The sequence below is a fragment of the Rhea pennata genome, chromosome 1 (genome assembly GCF_028389875.1).
Source record: "Rhea pennata isolate bPtePen1 chromosome 1, bPtePen1.pri, whole genome shotgun sequence".
NCBI classification, from domain to species: domain Eukaryota; kingdom Metazoa; phylum Chordata; class Aves; order Rheiformes; family Rheidae; genus Rhea; species Rhea pennata.
This window is the reverse complement of record NC_084663.1, coordinates 35174745-35195396: the sequence shown is the minus strand read 5'-3', so window position 1 is coordinate 35195396 and position 20652 is coordinate 35174745. Positions and strand designations below refer to the sequence as shown.

The following is a 20652-nucleotide window of genomic DNA, read 5'->3' as shown; positions in this document are numbered from 1 at the left end:
TGTGCCTTGAACCCAACCGTCTCCTTGTACAGTGAAATGTGTTGCCTAGGTTTCCTGGGAATACACCACAGAAACAGATGAAGATAACATGGCTGTGTATAATACCGAATGATTATTCTGATGGATGTATTCACCTCAAGGTATGGTTAAGCATCTGTTGTTTATTTAGGTAGGACTCTATTCTTATTTTTAACATATTTAAGAAGGTGAATATATTTCTCCTTTTAGACTACCAAATAGAGAAGAATTAACAAGTGGCACATGGAATCGTGTACCAGTGATGACAGGCAATGCGAATTTGAGTGGGAGATGTACTTTAGTTGTAGCACTTGTTCATTTCCTTAGAACTTACAGTATATATTTGATGAAGATGTTGGTTTAGCTTGTCCTAATTTTACAGAGTAATTAAGCTTTACTCAGTACTGTACATCTATACAACTATACAACTGTTCAACTATACAAACACTGTACAACTATAAGGTTGATAAATCAGTAGTAAAATATAGTATGGAATGGGATGGATTCTCCACCATATGAAGTCTTAAAATCTGATTTTAAAAAATCTGATTAAAAAAAGGTTGTACCTCAACTAGAAATTATATGCTGTATAAAATAAATTACATGGTAAAAGTTTCTGGTCTATGTTATACAGGAGATCAGACTAGATGATATAATGGTCCCTTCTTACCTGAAAGGATAGAATTTCTGAATCATATATCAGTGCAAGTCTATACTAAACTACTATACTAAATATAAATACAAACATGGTAGGTTGAAAAACTAGTACACTTAGAAGTGTGAATGTTGTCCTTTTATTCTTTTAATGACTCAAAAAATAAAATTATATTATACAAGTACCACATTATCATCTATTTCTGATTTCCAAAAATCAGCATGCTCAAAGCTGTTCACCTCGTAGTGTGAAGAGACTGAATTTTCTGTATCAGATCATCTTCACTTCAGCTTCCTATTTCAGACACTGGCAAGGCCCTTGAATGTGAACATTAGGAAAAATTGTAGCCACATTGGCTACTTTGCTTGGATTTTGGAGGTTTTTTTTGCTTTATTTTTCCTACTAGTTTTTCATTGCTGATGGACATTTATACTGAAATATTAAAAAAAAATGAAGCATAGACTAAGCATGATGTAAATAACTTGGGTAGAGTACTTATGGCTTTCATCATATATAGGATTTATAAGAGCTGATCCAAGCCTGAGGATGAATTATATATAAAATATCCCTGACAGAAAACAGCTTAGTCTGTCCTTAAGGATTTTCAGGGATGGAGATGTCATATCTCCTCCAGACAATCTACTCTTGTATCGCAAGAAAAGGTTGTCTATCTCCCTCCCTCTGCTTCTATTCTAAATAGTCCTTCCTGACTTTGTCAAGCTGGAAAAGTCTTAATTTCTTAACGTTTTCCTTACAAGCCTGAGGGAAAGCCTGTTTTCTCATCATTCTCATTGGTTTCTTCTCACTTACCTCTGACTCACCCTTTTGCTCAAAGACAGCACACATGACTGGCTCTACGCTGCAGGTTATCCTTGCTGGATTACAGTTACTTCTGCCGCAATCCTTCACATGCCTCAGGGCTTTGGCAGTGACCACTGGTGACTCTTTTCCATGAGGTTTGAGGTGCTCCTGTTCCTGGCTGCCTGTCCCACTCATCTTCCATCAGTATCACTGTTGCAGCAGAACTGGCAGATGAGGATGTGCCTGTGTTCAAAGGCATATGGTGAACTGGCACACCGCTTTCAAACGAGCAAAAGAGTGCCCACGCACAAAAAGCTGCACCCAGGTAAGAAAAAAATTCCAAACGAAATCTGTTCAATTTAGATGTATAAACATGCCCTTACAAAGACGGAAGAATAAGCATACTAAATCATACAAAAATTCCATCTGGCCTGCAATGCTGTGTCCAGCATTGTCAGTGGGCTCCCGCCAGTGGGCTCCCGTGGTGCTGACAGCAGTGATGTGGCTACTGTTGTTCCCCGTGAACCTATAAGCCTCTCTCTCACCCTACTTTGTGTTTAGCTATCTGCCATGCCCATTTGCATTCTCAGTTCTGTGGTCCCTTCCCCTCACTCTTGGGAAAACTTATAGCATTTTCAGATAGATTTTTTTTTCCCTGATGCTTCAGCTAATAGGAGATACCTAGGGAAGACTACAAGAAAAAGGCAAATATACAGTGATATTTTTCTCAAGGAGGGTATAAGTTCCTGTTGAATGACAGTGCTTTGCACTTATCATCCCCCTAATCTCATTCACATGTTAGTTGTTACACATTTTCTTGACATTTGCTCACAAAAATATTACTTCCCATCATTGGTTGTGTGATGCTTAGTGTAGCCTCAGGCATGGCCATTTGATTGCAGTCAGCTGGTATCTACAGCTATGAGAAGAAGCTGGAAAAAGTATTTTCAGGCCTTAAAAATCGTAAGTATGGAGAGTGAGAGCAACAAATTCACTGAAATTATCTATGTTAAAAATCCAAAGAATTTTGAGTAGCAAAGACTCCTTGGGAAGCTGGAGATAACTAAGAACAGTGAGGTTTGCTGCTGGCTGGAGTGATTTCCTTGCAAACTTCGTTAGTGGAAGTACAAAAAATGCTCCTGACTCCTATAAAGTAAATTCTTAAAACTCAACAGCAAACTCAGTGCTTACGGTTTGTGCAGACCTAAGGTTGAACATATCACAGTGAAATAAACTACTTTGGGCTCACTTTGCTGCTACGAGCAGTAAGAATTATATCAGACTCTTCAGAGTCTGCTATAGAGAGAGCCTATTTATTGTGGTGTTTCCACCATTGTTCTTATTCAGCATATTTTGTCACATTATAAACCATGCATGGATGCAAGCTATTCAATAGTGCCTGGCAGAATCTCAAGCATCCATACATCCAGAACACTAAACACCTAGCTCCTAGTATTTGCTGACACATTGGATTTTAATACCCTGGGGCATTTTGTCTCTGTTTATGGATAGGTAGACAGGCCAAGTACTCTATGCAGGCCTGAATATACAGAAGCAAATGTTTCTTAAACAGAACGTGTTCTTCCCTTCTCCCTTCCCCCTTGCCTTTTCAGGCTCAGCTTTTCACTATGAGGTTATGTTTCCAGAAAACGAAGATTGCTTAAGAGGATATGCGAAAAGTTTGTGGATGTTTTACGTTGTTTTATTATATTTTGGAAACATACAGATATGTCATTCATTCAAACTCTGCAAAAACAGCAGAATTCTTTAAAACCTTAATGGTATTTTTAGAAATAGCTTTTTGGACGGAATTTCTATCCTGAAATCCTTTTAAAATTATGCTTCAGAGTAATTAAAGGTGACTAATCCTCTTACTATTTATATCATAAAAGGTAAGTATAATATGGGTATAATGATTTTTGGTGAAAATAGAGCAAATTCTTCCAGAGGTCTTTGACATGAGCTGTAATGTCATTGCAAGAAAGCACAATTGATTAGGTCTCCATATGTTCCTATTTCTTATGAAGGAGGTAATAGAAATCATGTCTCTGCCAGCCCGATTTAACATACCACTTGAAAAAATAAACTACACACGTTATACAAGCAGGATATAATGACCTAAATGAATAAAATAAAATGCAGTTCAGATAAATAAAAACAGGATTGCTAAGGCTTAACATGTCTAGGCACAGAAACTATACACTTAATGCCTCTAGAAAATAACTAAGAAATTATATTCAAGTTAAAATTTCAAGTTCACTCCAAGGCATGAAAGTAAGCCTAGTATACAAAGTCAGAAATTATTTTTAACAAAGAAATTTTCCTTTCATGTTGGAAAAATATTGGAAGTCAACATATTTATGAAACAAAGGAAAATACTTAATACTTACAATCATATATTCAAGAGGGGTATATTAGTATCTTTAACCTCTGTTTAGGACCAGATTAAGTGGCCACCATATAAAAAGCTTAACACTTGGCTAAGTATCTTGGAAAGCCCTGTCAAACTGAGCTGTTAGTTTGTTAGCATTGTTCAAAATTTTGTCTTGATGCTTAGACAGGAACTGACCTCTTTGGACAAGTTGGCCTGAAGTCAGAAGTCAGTCTGTTAACTTTAAATCATTCTGATGATTTTGGGCATTTGCTGTTGACAGCATTCAGAACTTTGCTGCACTTTTAACATTTCTTGAATTTCTAAAAGACTTAGAATGTGGCAATGTGCACCTCTACTCTCATGCATGCAGGCAAACACAGAGACCAAAGGGAAAATTTAGAGTAATATGTGAATACCAGAAGTTAAGCCTCATTTTTCTTTGTTTATCCATGAAAGCAAAACTGTACAAGCTATTTGATCTCCCCCCACTCCACCTCCACAGAAAAAGCAGGTAATCTTTTTATTCTGAAAAGCTGAGAAGCTCCAGCTTACATGACCCTGACAGATAACTTCAGCCTCCTTGTCTGACCCAAGCTGATATTACTCCAAACTTTAAATAAAGCAAAACTGGGTAGAAGTCTTGTGAGGCATCATTAATTAATTTCATACTTTTCAAAGTGCTTTGTGTTCATTAGGGGGAGGGTGGTAAAGGAATGTAAGAATTAACAGTAGTTTCTGTAGCCAAAATAAGTGAAGGGCTGTAGCCAGCAGTCTGCACCACACATTCCCATGCATGTTGATCATACTTTCAGAGTGGAAAAACAAGGACACAATAATCAAAGAGGAGGTGGTTAAAGAAAAGTGTTTCACTGAGAACAAGGGAAGTTGGATGAAAAGGAGAAGAAAAAAAAGAGAGTGAAGTTTCATGGCATTTTGTAGTAATGAACAGAAAGAAAATTACTGCTGTATCACCTTTTTTTCTGTTCACTCCTTTCTTAACATCTTCAAATGCAGTTGTTCACTTACTAATTCCAACATATTTCTCCATCTCATTTTTCACATTGCTGAGTTGTTTTTGCATTTGGCCCTGATCAGCCAAGCTCCCACATCATAAACTTCCTGACTCATTTTCACACATAAGCTTAGTTTCCACAGCGTAGGAACAGGAAAGAACAAACCCTAAGGTGATAATCCCTCCTCTTCACACTTAACTTCTCCAGGAAACAAACTGTCCTTCAGGTCTGAGCATTGTGCCTTTTGACACACATAAATCTCTCCTTATCATCTCTCCAGTCATATGTACATGATCTTGATCTAAGAAACTTCACCCCAGATTCAAAACCTGCTCACTGAATATTTACCGCTATTTGACTCAGAAGTTTTTAATATGTTGGATGTGAGTAAGTGGCAATGGTGAAAGCTTCTTTCTGCTTCTGTGCATTGGAGTGGAAGAACTTCATACTACTGTAAGTTTCTTGCTCTGATGCCTACAGTTCATAACAGGAGAAAACAATGTTGTTATGCCCGTACTCCTTATGGTCCCAGCATTAAGGGAGGAAAGGAACACAAGTGGTAATCAGGCAAAATGCATCTCCAGGGATTAAGTCCTCCATACCAGCATCTCTGTTCCCCAGTGATGATACTGCTTGCCACACCAGCTGCGCTGCACATCGGTGACAGTATATGTGAGACTTCAGTGTTTGCTCTGCACTTTCTGAGTCCTCTAAGCAGCTCTGACAAGCCTCAGTCCTGTCTAGCCTCGTGTTAATGGCTGGGTATCACGGACGTAACAATCAAAAAAGTTTCATACATAAAGCAATTTCAGCTTTATATAATCTCTTAATGTAATTAGATACTTGTTTTCAGCCATGGGAAAAGACTATTTTCCTTCCAATGATCTAAAGTAACTGGTATAATTAAACTTAAGAGGTCAATGAAACTTTGGGTAATTTTGTCTTTATTTTCATTTCCTTACAGATGAATCATTTAAATTACTGATAACAGCACACTTCCACAAAAGCTGTTGCTAAACAAAACTTCAAAATCAGTCTGGCTTGTCCCAGCAGGAATAGTGGAAAAATATCTACTCTAAGGGAGCAGGAGCATTAGGGAAGATATGGAACACAAAGAGATATATACTAGAAAGGAGTTAGATTTTTTTTTTTCTTTTACTGACAAACCCTTCAAAACCATTTCAGATAATCCTAGATTTTCAATAAGCTCTATTGATTTAGGGAATGATTCACACTTGGACTGGAAATGAAAGAGCTTTTAAAATGCAATCATCAAACCCATATGGTTTATTTCACAACATCTTACAGTTTAACTTTAAAACAAATGTAACTTGAATCACAATACAATGATGATTGATGTTTTTCATCAACACTCAATTATCATTCCATCATGGCACAAGACTTTAAAGCAGAGTTGTCTGAGCCAAGTAAAACATGAAGTGAGCATCTGAAAATCCAGATCTGTATTCTTACAAAACCACTTACCAAACTGCATTTATTATTTTCTAGCATGTTGGGTCATGCTAATTGTATATGGATATACAAGTAGAGGCATTTCTTTTAATCTTATGCTCAGGTAGCTCGTCTCAATAATTTCTGAGCAAGAAACAATCATTTCTGCAGAGATTTTGCTTTTGTTTTAAACAGAATTTGCACTAGAATTGTTAGTATTGGTGCAGTTGGTTCTATAAGGTGTTCTTAGTTCCTTTGGTGTCACTGGACTTCTCTAAAAACATGACACTGAGCATTCACACAATTAGCCACCTATGTAGCTGTGTACTTCATGAGTATTTAATGATCAATCTATACAGTTCCCACAACTCTCCCCCTTTTATGTACTGATTATGTTAGAGAGTATGTATGTATATATATACCTATATATATACCTATAGGTATATAACTGATGAATAAAACAAAAAGATGTATCTCTAGCTGTGTTCCTTTGCACCATCTGACATGACCTGACATGACTGTGGTTGGAAATTAAGTTCCATAATTCAGAAGCAGGTTGTTTGGGGTTGGGTTTTTTAGGTATTGCACAGTACTGGCAAAAAAAGATGAGATGTTATGGGAACAGGAGGAAGTGGTTTAAAAATGCAAATAAAAATACAAATGTAGGTGTTAAAAGATGTATCAGTAATTTATGCAAATTGTTGCAACATCATAGGCTCTACATTTCTTTTAACCAAGATAAGTACAACCATATTTTCATACTATATATTATTCATAAACTTTACTCAGAGCACGGTATACATTTTGTCCTCAAGGACTGTAATATAACTAATATACAGTTTACTTAATAAGCACTTCATATTTTACTGAAATGCAGCCACCTCTGGTGTGCACAAAAGTAACTATTTAATAATGTTCAAAAAAATACATACCAATTAAGAAAAAAAAATAGAGAATGTTATATCCATTTAAAAAACTCTAGTGCACCTTAGGCAAGCACAGAATAATAAACCAAGCATGGAATTTATCTGACACACTTTGCCTGACACAGTTACCTCAAAAAGATGGCAATTTTTATTCTCACCCGCAGAAAAGATTTGGTTTTATACTACAGCTCTAATTATGGCATCTCCTCTACTGTGCTTCTTAAGTCTAAGTTGGAGGCTACAATTCAGTGTTTGAGGGTTTAGGATTTTTTGTGGAAATAGAAAAGTGAAAGTATTTTAACTGGGGAAGAGATGTTTCATTTTATGCACTTGATCTTTTGAAGCAATTAAGAATCTGAAAAAAAATTGCTTTTACAATATATATTTTTTCTTCATTAAAAAATGTAACAAACTCCAAAAAAACATTCAGGTTTTCCACATGAACGAAATTTCAGTGATTTGGTAGTTAAAAGTCTTTTTTAAAAACACACTTTTTTTGCTTTCACTTTATTTGGAGGAGAAAGGAGAAATACATCTTGATACATTTTCATTTTCTAATCAGATATTTCTGAAATAAATATTATTTTTTTGATCTTCTAGAATCTTTTATGATTGAATGAAATCATTTACTCAGACAGAATGCCTTCAGGTGCATGCTTCACAATCACTAAACAATGTCATTACAGCATCAGACCAGACATGACACACACTTTCTACATTTTGCTGCCCGTTCTTTACAGATAACTATTTACAGTAAGACAGCAAACACACTTTCATGCAGAAGTTTACGATGATGTTCCTGACCATTTGCTTGCATGACATTTCATTTCTGAACACATTTTGGTTTTGATTGTTGCTTGTGTTGTATTTCCTATACGTTACCTCTGGGAAGAAAAGATGAAAGATAATTCATGTTAAGTTTGACTTCATAACTTACAAAAATCAATGTGAATATGATATATTTTCCTTCAACAGCTTCTAAGTTTTCTTCAACAATTCCCAAAGGCCCCCTTTATACCACTCTGGAAATATGAAGCAGACTTAAAGGGGATGCAAATAGAATACTCCTTCCCTTTGAAGGCAATTTTCTTTGCTGCCATGGTGCATAATGTAAACAAGAACCTCTGCCTAATATCTTGTTTTCAACAGGATTGATTTTGTTATTTGTTCAAAATTAAATACTAACAAAATGATCTTTAGGAAAAGGAATTTGTTGGCCTAAAATAATCCTATAACCTAACACTAATTTTTATGACTCCATTTTACTTATACATGCACATTACCAGATGTCTGCTCACACTATAACTCTGTGGAAAATAACTTTATTATGCATAGGTAACAATCCATCATTAGCCACCAATTAGAAATTCATGTGAGAGCATAAAAACACTGTGCATTCTGTCTGGCTGCTGACAGTACGCGAGGCCTATCTTAAAAAGAACAATTCAATGTCAGACTGTATTTTGTGCTGTGCTGCAATCTTGAATGACAATAGTACAACATTTGAGCCCTTATTCTTCTGTTGTAAATAGTAGTTCCCTTTTTTTGACAAATCATCATTCTGAGTGATATTTAAGTTGGTGGTCTTCTAACTGAAGGTCATGGCACTTACAAGTGGAGTTTTGAGAGTCTGATAGAAATTCTTTTTTATTTTTCTGCTCTCATCTGAGGTTGTGAGCCTAGTAAATCGTATGCTTGCCTGCCTGTCTGAACTAGGCTGTGATTGATGCAGAAGACAGCATTGCTCTATGTGAAGCTCATAACTGCAACCAAAAGTGGTACTGGACCTTAGAAAAAGTGTGACTTGTAAATTAATAGTAAAATAGATACAGACAAGTAGTGAGTAGGAACAATTACATGGCATTAAATTCCTTGCAGAAAAATTACTTTCCTTGCAAATGAGAAAATGCACAGTACAGCCTTTTAGGCATAAGTACAGTTCTTCTCCATCTGTGGTCCATGAAGTACAGGTGCCAATACTGCTTTGAGGGAAAGAGGAGAGACTTATGTGATAATTGACTAAAAATGCTAAGTATTCGGACTATCCTCTTATGCATGCACCACAGGAAAAAGTCCTTTCTCCAGCAGGTTGTGTGTTGCTGCCAGATCTCTGTATGTATAGGTAGACAGTTGCAACCAGAAGGCATACGGGATTTTGGGTGGCGTCATCCACATGTTCTAGATGCCTCCTGGAAACCTCACTACAGTTAAGTCCATGTTTTGCTCTCTCAAAACCTCTGCTTTGCCCTGAAGTCCCATCTTCACTACATGAAGCTCTGTGGCTACTTCACCAGCTGCTGCTGGGGATAAACAGTGCTTAAATTGTGCCTTCACAAAGGTAAGGACTCATATATACAATACAGGCACTTAAAATCTGGCTTATATCTAAGCCACTGTTATCTAAATGAGGTGTTCCAGTCTGTATCAGACATATTTCCTTCTCTAATTTTATATGAACTGGTGAAACAGGAGAATTTCTTGACCTGGTTTTCACATAAGTCGAAAGAGATCTTCACTTATGATAATTTCAGGCCCAGCTTGAGTGCTAATTGTTCAGCAGATACTAAGTTATGCCTTTATATTGCCATAGCCTGGACCAATTTTTTAAGAGGGGCTTACATTCAAGGATCAAGAAAATAAGTTGCAGCAAGTTACTATATAAAACTGAGTAAGATGGTCTAAATGCAGTCAGGATGTGTTCAGGATATAGCAGGTGCAGATTTCAACGTTGGATAGCGAACAGTTGATGTAAAGCGTAAGAAAGAACCACAGTCTATCTCCATGCTGCCCATTCCATACCATTGTTTGTACATTATATGATCCAAGCTGAAATAATAGCATATTAACTCATTTTATGTTCTAGGACACATTTACAAAGAAAAAAAAAAACAGATGAAGAACTTTCAAACTTCTCAGGTGCCAATTTTTTGGCCTGCTTCCTAAGATTATTCAGTTTGTAATTGCACATGGTAATCAGCACAAAATTAAATATACATATTGACTAATTACATATATATACTCTAATGGCATAATTAAGATAGCTAATTTTGCAATTAGTATAAGGCATTGCTTAGTAAATAGCTTTTTACTGCTTTGTTTCATTCATTAAAAATCACTTCCAAAAAAATTCAGATTCACACTCTAGATTTTGTAAAAACATCATTAAAAATTGTTTAATAATGCATATTCACAAGGGGCCAACACAATTTTAATATGCATTCTTGCCTGTGTCTTGATTTTTGTTATGTTATTATAGTTTTATCTTTCATGGCTTGAAATTGAGTTCTTGGCTTTAGCTTTTCTAGAGAAAAGAAAACAGAAAAAACACCTTTCAGAATGAGGTAACTGGTCAGCAAGTATTTACATACTTCATAAATGAAGATGATGTTATTTATCATGATATAAAAATGATTTTTTTGCAGAAATCCAGGACATAGGCCTAGAAATCATCACCTCTACTTTAAACAAAAGTGAATTCATGTTATGTGTGAACCCTTATCTCATATATTGATGGCTCAGTGGCTACTTTCGAAGATGATTGATTTCACAACGGCCTTTATCCAATGTCCCTCTTGGTCTTGGGAGTCTTGCCATTAACTTCAAAAATATTTGTTTTTTTATTGCAAGTATCAACAGCAAATTAGTCATCCGAAGTTAAAAGTAGCAGCATTCAAAGCAAATTTCTTTTGTTTACAGAGGCAAAAGGAGTTAAAAAGCTGTGCTCACAGAACTCTGCTTTACAAAGTAAAATTTCCAACATTGAAAGACATATCCAAATTGAAACTAATACTTTGCCATTAATATCAGTTGGGTATTCAATATTCATTTTTCCAATGGTTTCTCTTTGAAAGTAACAATGTTTTAAAACGAAAGAAAAGAATAACACTTTGGGCAAAAAGTGTTAGCTAAAATAATATCTCAAACATAAACAATTAAATCAAAATGAGCATGGAATCCAATGTACAGATGCTACTAGTGAGTAAACTATCATTAACAGATGAATGAGATGGTGTAATCTTTCAGCCTGACCTCCTGTATAGCTCTTTGGACTGATTCACACTGGATGACTTATCTGAACTACCACTAATCTTTTAGAAAAATATCAAGTATTGATTTTAAAATATTGCTTGAAGAGGAGGCCATTCAAGCCAAGGTACCCTGGGAACCTATTCTAATGATTAATTGTTCTCAGTGTTATCTATTGCTTCTACAGATCTAATTTGATTTTACTTGAGTTTAGGCTCCATCCACTGGGTTGTATTATAGCATTCTAGAAGTGAAGTGTCTAGTGTCACCAAATTATGACTCCTGAGGGACCCTCTTTCAGATGTACCCATCTAACAGTGGCTGACAAAGTGCAATTTCACATTGCCCTTATTGCTTAGCTATCTTATGTCCTGTATTTTTTTGTCACTCAAGTTTCTTAACTAAAATGTGGTATTATGTGATATTAAGTGATATATCACAGAAGTCCATCATACAGAAATCCATAAATATATAGATGAAATTTATAATCACATTAAAATAACTGTATTGTTACTTTGACACAGTATATTAAAGGATTCTCTTTACATTCTTTTGATTGTTTATTAAGCAGATCCTGTCAGATGTCTGTTTATTTGAGAATGAAAAGGATATACTTAGAATGAGTCTTCCCTTTTCTTTTCCCTTTCCTTTTCTCTTTCTAAAACTATTAACATAAACAGTAGCTTTATTGAAATTGCTGAAAATTCTCCTGGTTTCTCAGACTTATTAGAAAGTAACACAACAACAGGTAAGATCTTAGTTATCCATAGCATCTCATTTATAGACAAAAAGATTTAGTTGGACTTGTTTCATGTCATCTTTAGGTGCTGTTGGAAATTAAAAGAATTTAATCATCATCATATGGCAGGAGTATATCATCTCACTTTTCCCCAGAATGCAGAGCAGAGGTATTTGTGAAAAGTATAATTTTCTGCTTATCAATTACATAGTACACAAAAATAAGAAAACTTCCTGTTCTTTATTGAATAAATTTAGCTTTTACAGTCCAGATGAAAATCTCAGTATCTGTCAACATGAAAATGTCTTACTATTCTTCATACGAAGTCCTGTAAATTATATATCTTCCAATTGGTTTCAATACTAAATACAACAAGTTGTATATCCACTAACACCAACTTTAATTCCTGTTTTGCATCCTAATTTTAAGAGATGAATATAAGTAGGGATTCGGGGGGAGGGAGAGGAATCACACACAGTTCAGAAAAGCTGTAGTTGGAATTCCTGGCAAATGAAATGCAAATTCAGAACTGTGCTCTAAAAAAAAAATGCATATCTTCTTGGTTCTAGATGTATGATTTCTTCTTCCTTCATGTTCAGACAAGCTGTTGCTAGCTTCAGACTTAAAGTTCTTGGAAATTATGTAATAATGGGTTTAGTTCCCACAATTACAGCACAGTTTTAACCAGGAGGCCAGATCAGTAGAACTGTTAAAATGATGGTACTAAATTTGTTGGATTTGCTCCTAAGTGACCTTAACATCACAGTTCTCTGTAATTACTATCATGAGATTGTGGCATGATGTTCCCAGAGTGACAAATGCTGACAGACTTTTATGTGATGTTACACTATGTTTTAATTGTTTGGGTTTTTTGAAGCTATTAGAATTGCCATTTGTTGGACTTCAGTCTTTCTCTATACCCCCAGCTGTTCAACGGAGCAGCCTGAAAGGAGTTAAGATACCTCATTTTCATGTAGGACATCAGTAGCACAGCTAGGTTGCTGAGAAAGTCTTCTTTCTAAAAAATGATGTTATTGCCAAAATGTAACAAAACATCTGAAGACGCTTTCCTAGAACTGTCAGTCTCGGACTCATGGGTGTTTGTGTATGGATATGTACACACACTGACACAAAATGTGTCCTGGTTTATCAGCTCACACAAATAGACTATTTACTTGATTGTTTGCTTGTTTGCTACTTGATTTGCTATTGATTTGTTGCCTGCATTGTTGTCAAATTATTATTATTGTTGAAACATAAATACACGATACTCTGAACACAAACTGTAGAACATATATACAAGAACAATCTGAACAGTTACCAAACTCAAGTCCTTCTCTAAGCACTGACAGAAAAACAAGACAAGTTGCTCAGGTCATCCATGACACCTGAGACAGATGATTAAATTCTAGATCATTTGCAGATAATCTGCTCACAGTGAAAAAAAAGATTCTGTACATCACAGAAGAGAGCTAGTTATCAGTTATCTGTTTAAGAGTAAGTAACACTATACCAAAGGAAGATACCAGCTATCAGCAGCCTATATTTCCTGTTTTTAGGGAAAAGAAGAACAAGTACATTAGAAAAAAATGAAATTTCTTTACTATCTAATGAATGATAACTAAATTGCTCATGAAAACCAATTAGGATGTAAGCATTTGGGGCATTACAGACTCCTTAGTCTTTGAGGTCTAAGACAGAATGACTCCGTATGGTGTGATTCTTTATTACAGAAGATGGATTCACTTGGCAGCCATGTTAGAATACAAAACTTTCTTTTTATGAATGCTGTAAATACCTAGGTAACAGTGTCCACCTCTTTTCAGCTGTTCATAACTCTCCCTTACTGCGGCAGGTTCCTATACATCCATTTTTATTATACTTGATATCCCACTTCAGTCAGGAAGAGCCAGGTTCCTTTGAAGAGTTTATATAGTGACTCTTAGATAGCCTGGATCATTCTGACAGGATGTGAGGAGCACTGTGAACAGTAACTCTGCAAAAGTATCTAGGAGTGAGCCATAACCACTGTTGTCTCTGTCATGGGCTGGCCCAGAGTTGCCAAAATGGAACCTAATACATATCTTTTAAAAGTAAGGACAAACTTTTCAGCCATCTTCCTGGGTGTGTAAATATGCTGAGAAGGCAAAGAAAAGATAAAATATCTTCTACGTGTAGTCAGACAAATTCAGTCTACGGCAAGGAAGTCAGCACCTCAGTCACCAAAAATAAAAAAAAAAAAAAAAAAAAAAAAAAAAAGAGGGAGAGAAAGAGAGAGAGAGATTTAAGTAACAGATATTTGAATCACAGATTCCTACCAAAAAAAAAAAAAAAAAAAAAAAGATATCTATGACTGTAAGATGCCACATTCCACTGTTGAAATACTGCTCCACCATTGCATTTACCTTAGTACGTAATATAGTCCTTGTGAGCCATCTGAAACCTGGTATGAATTTAGTACAAGAAGTAAATTCTCTTTTATCTTTTTATCCCCTTAACTCATACATATTTATTTAGTTTTTCAAAGCAATCCAGTTAGGAAGTGGAACAGCCCACCTTTCTTTCCAAGGAATTTTCCCAAGTATTTCAAGCTCAAGAGTCTAAAGTCATGCACACGGCTTGTAATCTTTGTTGTAGTGAAAGCTGTGTTGTTAGGTTCAAACAAAATAAAGTTCCTCAGGTTTATTGCTGGGTTTTTTCTTGAGGGGATCAGAGATTTGGTAATCTCAGAAAAACTTCATTCTTCTTTTGTTAAAACGATTATGTAAACTTCGAGACTTCAGGGGGGAAAAAAAAAGATGACTCTTCTGACAGCTGCATGCATTCATCTAAGGATAGAACGTAACCCTCTGGGAAGGCATACTTTTTTCTGTAAGAGGTACTTCTGGAGAGGGAAAAAAGAATAAAAGCAACCAAACACCTGAGTGATAAATCACTGCTGGGCAAAATTTAGTTAGAGCATATTTGCATTTCAAGATCCCTAGCTTGGTTAGTACTACATTGGCCTAACCTGAAAAAGAATGAAATCTGTGTCTGAATCAGTACCAAACAACAGAGGATTTAGGGAGAGGTGCAAGCACATGGAAAAAGTCATGAGGACTGGACATGCAGTTACATGGAGGAAGACATCATTACAATGGTAAAAAAATGCTAGAAAGGAGAAGCTTCCTACTCCTGTGCTACCTACTGGTTTACATTCATGTTCTTAAGAAGTAAAATTGCTGTCATGATAACAGAAGATGATCAAAGACCATATAGTACGCAGCTGGAAAAAATAGAAAATGAACTCAAATCTCTTATTTCTCATGAATCCTCTCACTGATCTGTTCAACGTTTACCTTAATCGCCAATGATGAAAACTGATAACTTCAGAAGATTTTTTTTTTTTCATTTTTAAAAACACGAAAGTGCAAATACCTAAAATATTCTGGAAACTAGACTCTCAGTTCATCGTAACGGTTGCATTCTCATATACCTGTGAAGTGACCTGTTCAGCTATATAGCTATATAACTGAATCCAGTGTAATAATAATAATGATTACTAACAATCAGAATCAAAATACCATACCAGGTTTTCATCCTTTTATCTAAAACATCAACAAAAATATTATGCTTTCACTTCAGAATTGTTTCATCTTTCTGCCAGTTATGCTAATTAAGGCAAAGTGTGGTTATTTTCTGGTGCATGGAAACCTTTGAAATATCACTGATTTCTTGAAGTTTCATTCTCTTTTTCCACAATGGAGGAGCAGCACTTTTAGTCATAGAATTTCACTAACATAAAATCAGTAGTACTGTACTGAGAAGTAGATTTAGATCACATTTAGGCATCCAAAAGTGTGGGATAAGTACACGTAAGGGGATTTTCAGGTATGTGAAACCCAACTGTCAACATTATTTCAGAAAGCAATTCACACTTACTGTGCTCTAGCATCATCTAGCTCATTATCTGCTAAAATCAATAGTAAATACTATAAACTTTGAGGTGCAGAGTTTCTACACTGTCTACACAAAGCATTTCCCATTGGCCCATTCCAGCACGTGGACACTAAGAAAACATGTATGGGAATGAAAGAGAAAAGATTTGTTAACTTGTTAACACTCCCCATTGGTTATATCATGAGCTTGGGGACATTACATTGTCAGGCTCCTACTTTTAAACTGGGTCTGAACATAGTTTGAGCAAATATCCTAGGAAATCTGTATCCAGGTTGTTTTTGTAAAACTCTCTCAGTGGTTGCCTGCATCTTTAGCTGGCTGAATACTACCAAATCTCTTCATGCTTGCTTGAAGAGTTTCTAAACATACTTTAAAAAGTGAATTTGGAAATCACTTGATTTTATTGATTAACAGGCCACTTTTTTTCCTCAGATATTTTGCCACAAGACCTTGTTTGCTGAAGTATACATTAACGTGAATGTGTGAGTTCGCAGTAAGCACTTTAATACATGTGCACCCTTACACATGCTGACCTTCCCTCTTGTAACCATCCTGGCACATCCAGGTATCAAAATACCCCATGGTTTCCATGTGTTCCAGCTCATTTTAAGGTGTAAAAAACTCAGTAAGTTATTGACCTGGATATTTTATTTTTCAATTCCAGTCTTTGCTGGTCCTTTGATGAATTGCTCACTTAGTGTCTAGAAAAAAAAAAGCTATCTGTATCAATGATAGTGCCAATGAACTGTGGCAAACTAAAGGATATAGAAGATTAACCATCATTGAATGTCAGAGGCTTATGATAGGATGATAATGATTATTGGCATACATATTTACTTCTACAAAAAATAATATTGAAAATTATTAGAATAAAGGCTAACTTTAAACTATGTATAGCCTGCTTTATCCTTAGAAGGGAACCAAGAATAATTTGACAGGAAGAAAAAAAGTCATTTTAATTGTTTATGTCACACTTATGCAAAAAAAAAAATCTAGCTTAAACTGCTCTCTGGTATTCATAAGCAGTATGTATTTTAAATTACATTATATTTGATGTTATACGACTTAGATTCAACCTCAATTAAAATGAAGTTCATCTCACTAATATTTTTAAAAGATCAAGTTAAAGAAAGTACAATGTTTTTACTAGTAAAATTATGTATTTAATGTGGGAATTTATGCTATCTGTGCCCTACCATAGGCTTTTAGAGATAGACATGCAACAGAGTCTTGTTTAAAGAAATTAGCCCCATCAATGTGATGTTTTATTTCTGATACAAAGAGGGAAGCTCTTTTTTTCACTAACTTCTGCTTACTCAATATACAAAAGATATTAAATGATTTAAAGTCTGTTCATATGATTGTAGAGTCACTTCCCAATTAAATGAACCCAAAGTCTAAAGCGTGTGTTAGCTCTTACTTCTGCCACACAGGAATTGGTCTGACCTCTCAAATGAACTTTCTTTTGATGACTCAAGTCTAAAAGGAAATAAGCATACACATATTAAAATTCCTTCTTTACCTTTTCTTTTATGTTCTTAACAGAGGTAATCTGGAGCTTTGTCTTAGCAATATAGATGCAAATTTTACTGTCTGGGAAAATCATAGCCTATGACTCTATCAGACCACACAGAAAACTCCATTCCTACTTTCCCATTATTGATATCTAAGATAAACTTTTGTGAATAATTTTCTTTTTCTCTCTCTTTTTTCCTCTCTGATTTTTATAAGATTCATATTAACAATGTCTCTCCTTCTCAGTATGAAATAGAGAAAAACATGTGCAGGCTTAAATAACAGTGACAATCTGGAAAAGCTGCTTTCTGTCTACAATATAAATATGTATAAATATTAAATATAAATGTAAATATGAGGTGACCCTCAGTAAACAAGTCTAGTGTTTCTTGAGGAAAACCTCAAGAAACCTTCCTTTTTAATTTTGATAAACTGTTCAGTCTGGGTGTTACAAACCCCAACATACATCCTCAGAATACATTCCAGGATGAAACTTTCTTCTGAAATTCTTTAATATTAGAGAAGTTTAGTCTCACGTCTGCAATGACCTTGCTGACAAGTCTAACTATAGTTTCCCTCCTGGCCAAAGTTGTCAGAATTTATTGCCACCTATTAGCTCATCTTATTCTAAGCTCCACCTCCTCTTTTCACTGCACCCTTCATATCTGCCATGATAAGACCCTAATGCAATTTATTTCTAACTCAGTTTGGTCAAAATGATCTGGATTACCTGATATTTAATCTACTCAAACTAATGTCTCACTTTGAACTGGATTAGGGAGCAAGTAAACAAGCAGTTGTGCCAACATATCCAGGGCTGGAGGCCCTTGACTGACTGACTGGCTGGCTGCTGTAGTCATGATATATCCCAATTCATCTCCATTCCTATATTTTCCTTTCCCAGGTTCCTCTGGCCCTGACAGAACTTGTTGAGTCTCCTAAGTCTGCAGAAACCAGAGCTGATAAAAGGGAGGTGACAAGAAAAGGCAACCAGGACTGAGTGTGAGGGAGAGGACGCAAGTTTTAAGGAGGAAGATAGGTTCTAGAAGAAGTGGAGGTTATAGGCAGACCGAAAGTAGAGATCATTTCAGCCCACCTACAGGCATCCAGGACAGCAGAGATGACTGCAGAGCAGCTGTCTGTGCATTCTCCAGTCTTAACCCTGCCACATTAAGGGGCATCTTGATAATAGTTTCTAGAAGACCAGAACTGGACTCAAAGTGAGCAAGAAACAGGACATTCTTGCAGAGAGAAATGATTAGGTAATCGATTGTGCCAAAGGGGGGTGGAGGTGCATCCAGAGCTTTTAAGCCCATTTGGGGAATTATTTCAGAGTTGTAGAATAAAAGGAAGAACCTCCCTCATTAGGTATTTTTAGCTGTGAACACCTTCCTAAAGTGAGGCCAGGAGCACATATTTTCTCTCTTCTCCAGCTGGAGATTCCTGCCCCAGCTCACCTGTGACTGAGTCAGTTTGTGAGACAACTCCCTAACTCACTGCAAGCACGTTCACCCAGGTTCAGGCCAACAGTCTGCACTATTTGAGCTGATCTCTTTTATTGTGCATAAAGTAAATTAGGATGCACTTGAGCTAACAACCCTGCAGAAGGCCAGGGATGAACAGTTGTTTTGAACCAGAACTGGCATCCATGAACCCAGGAGAAAGCATCTGTTCTTAACTGCAAGTCCATAAAATCCCTTCTGTACTAAAACTGTCCTGCTCTATAGATGAATGGTTGAAGCCCCCACCTCAGACTTTGGAGAAAGAGCTTTAATATTTTTTCTGCTTGAAATCTCTGTGTTCTGGATCTCTAGTTTTCAGATTACTGAGCATTTCACAGCAGGTTACTTTCTCTTTCCTGTAGAAGTCTTTTGCAATGAAATATATATCATAGAAACACTTTTAATCTAATGTTTATAATATTCACCTGGGATGGGAAAAAGTAAAAGCCTAGGCCCTTTCCAGTGAGTACTACCTATTTTAACTGAAGTATAAGTCTCTTTCCCTGATGAGCATCCCACCTAGACGTTCAAGACGTGCCCCCATACAGCTGCTGTTTGACACAGCCTTTTGTCAGAATAAACACCTCATCTTCTGCTTGCTAAAGTAAACAGTGAAGAAATCCCTCAAGCAGAGAAGGAAATTAACTGTGGCTTAATGGCTTAATCACAAAAGTAAAAAGGGCATTATACTGTCTGGTAGCACTTGGAACGGGGAACAGAAATTAAGATTTGATTTGAGTCTGCTGTCTGGATTAGGCCCTGCAAGCCAGCCAAACAGAATGATGTTTAATTTACATACCCCAAATATGTTTGAAGCCTAAGCTAAAGGTGCTCACCTGTGATATTTTGGCAATAAACAGTAGCGAACACTGAGACATGGAAGAAATTTTAGTCACAGCAACTTCAGCACTTATAATTATCAGCCCCTCCAGAGTTAAGTGGCAGCCAAGTAGGCATTCTGAGGCTATGTATTTTAGAATTAGCAACCTCGAATGGCACTCAGATACCCGAGTCTTTTTTTTGTGTATCAAGGATAACATCCAAAAAGTAGCCCCTAAGCAGCCGGCCTACAGAATGATTTCATCACCTTAGAGAATGGTGGTAGCTACCATCATGCTGTCAGGGAGGGCAGGGGTAAAAAAAGAATTGGGAAAACTTCCTGGTGAAGTCTATTGGATAGACACTGAATCTGCAGATCTCCTCTCTGGCTTGGTCTTTTTCCTTAACGGTCAGCATTTGAAGTTGCACTGACTAGCACTAATCCCATCCCTCAGAGCAGGGGTAGTATGAGAGCAGCTTGTTTACTAAACCTCCAGTCCTGGCTTACTTTCTACTGCCAGGAGTTTGGGGTCTGTTTCCCACCAGCATTCATTAACTTTAAGTTTTCATGCAACATGCCAAGTTTCCATCAGCCCAGCAAAAACATTCTCAATACCAAGCCCTGTTCTCTCTATGGCAGCACACTACACTGTAGACTTTCTCAGCTGTCTTGGCCAGCTATTAGAAAGTTGTATCTGTTTATGCAACTAAATTTCCCTAAAAGAAGCTGATGACAGTATGCACACTTTCTTAAGAATAGAAGATGATAGCAGCCACAGGGGCTAGTGTTTTTAAAAATTAAAAACAATGGCGAAAATCTCCCAGAGTTAAAAATACAGCCACAGAAAGAACAAGTTGTATACACACAGAGAA

The 20652-nt window shown here is 36.2% G+C and overlaps 1 long non-coding RNA gene across 1 annotated transcript in view; it reads right to left on the bottom strand.

The window, feature by feature from the left end:
• Nucleotides 1-7760: 7760 nt before the first annotated feature.
• Nucleotides 7761-20652, bottom strand: part of LOC134135760 (uncharacterized) — a 53101-nt gene continuing 40209 nt past the window's right edge. Inside the window, exon 3 of the long non-coding RNA XR_009957347.1 lies at nt 7761-8123. This is a non-coding gene — a long non-coding RNA (uncharacterized LOC134135760). The remainder of the gene's footprint in view (nt 8124-20652) is intronic.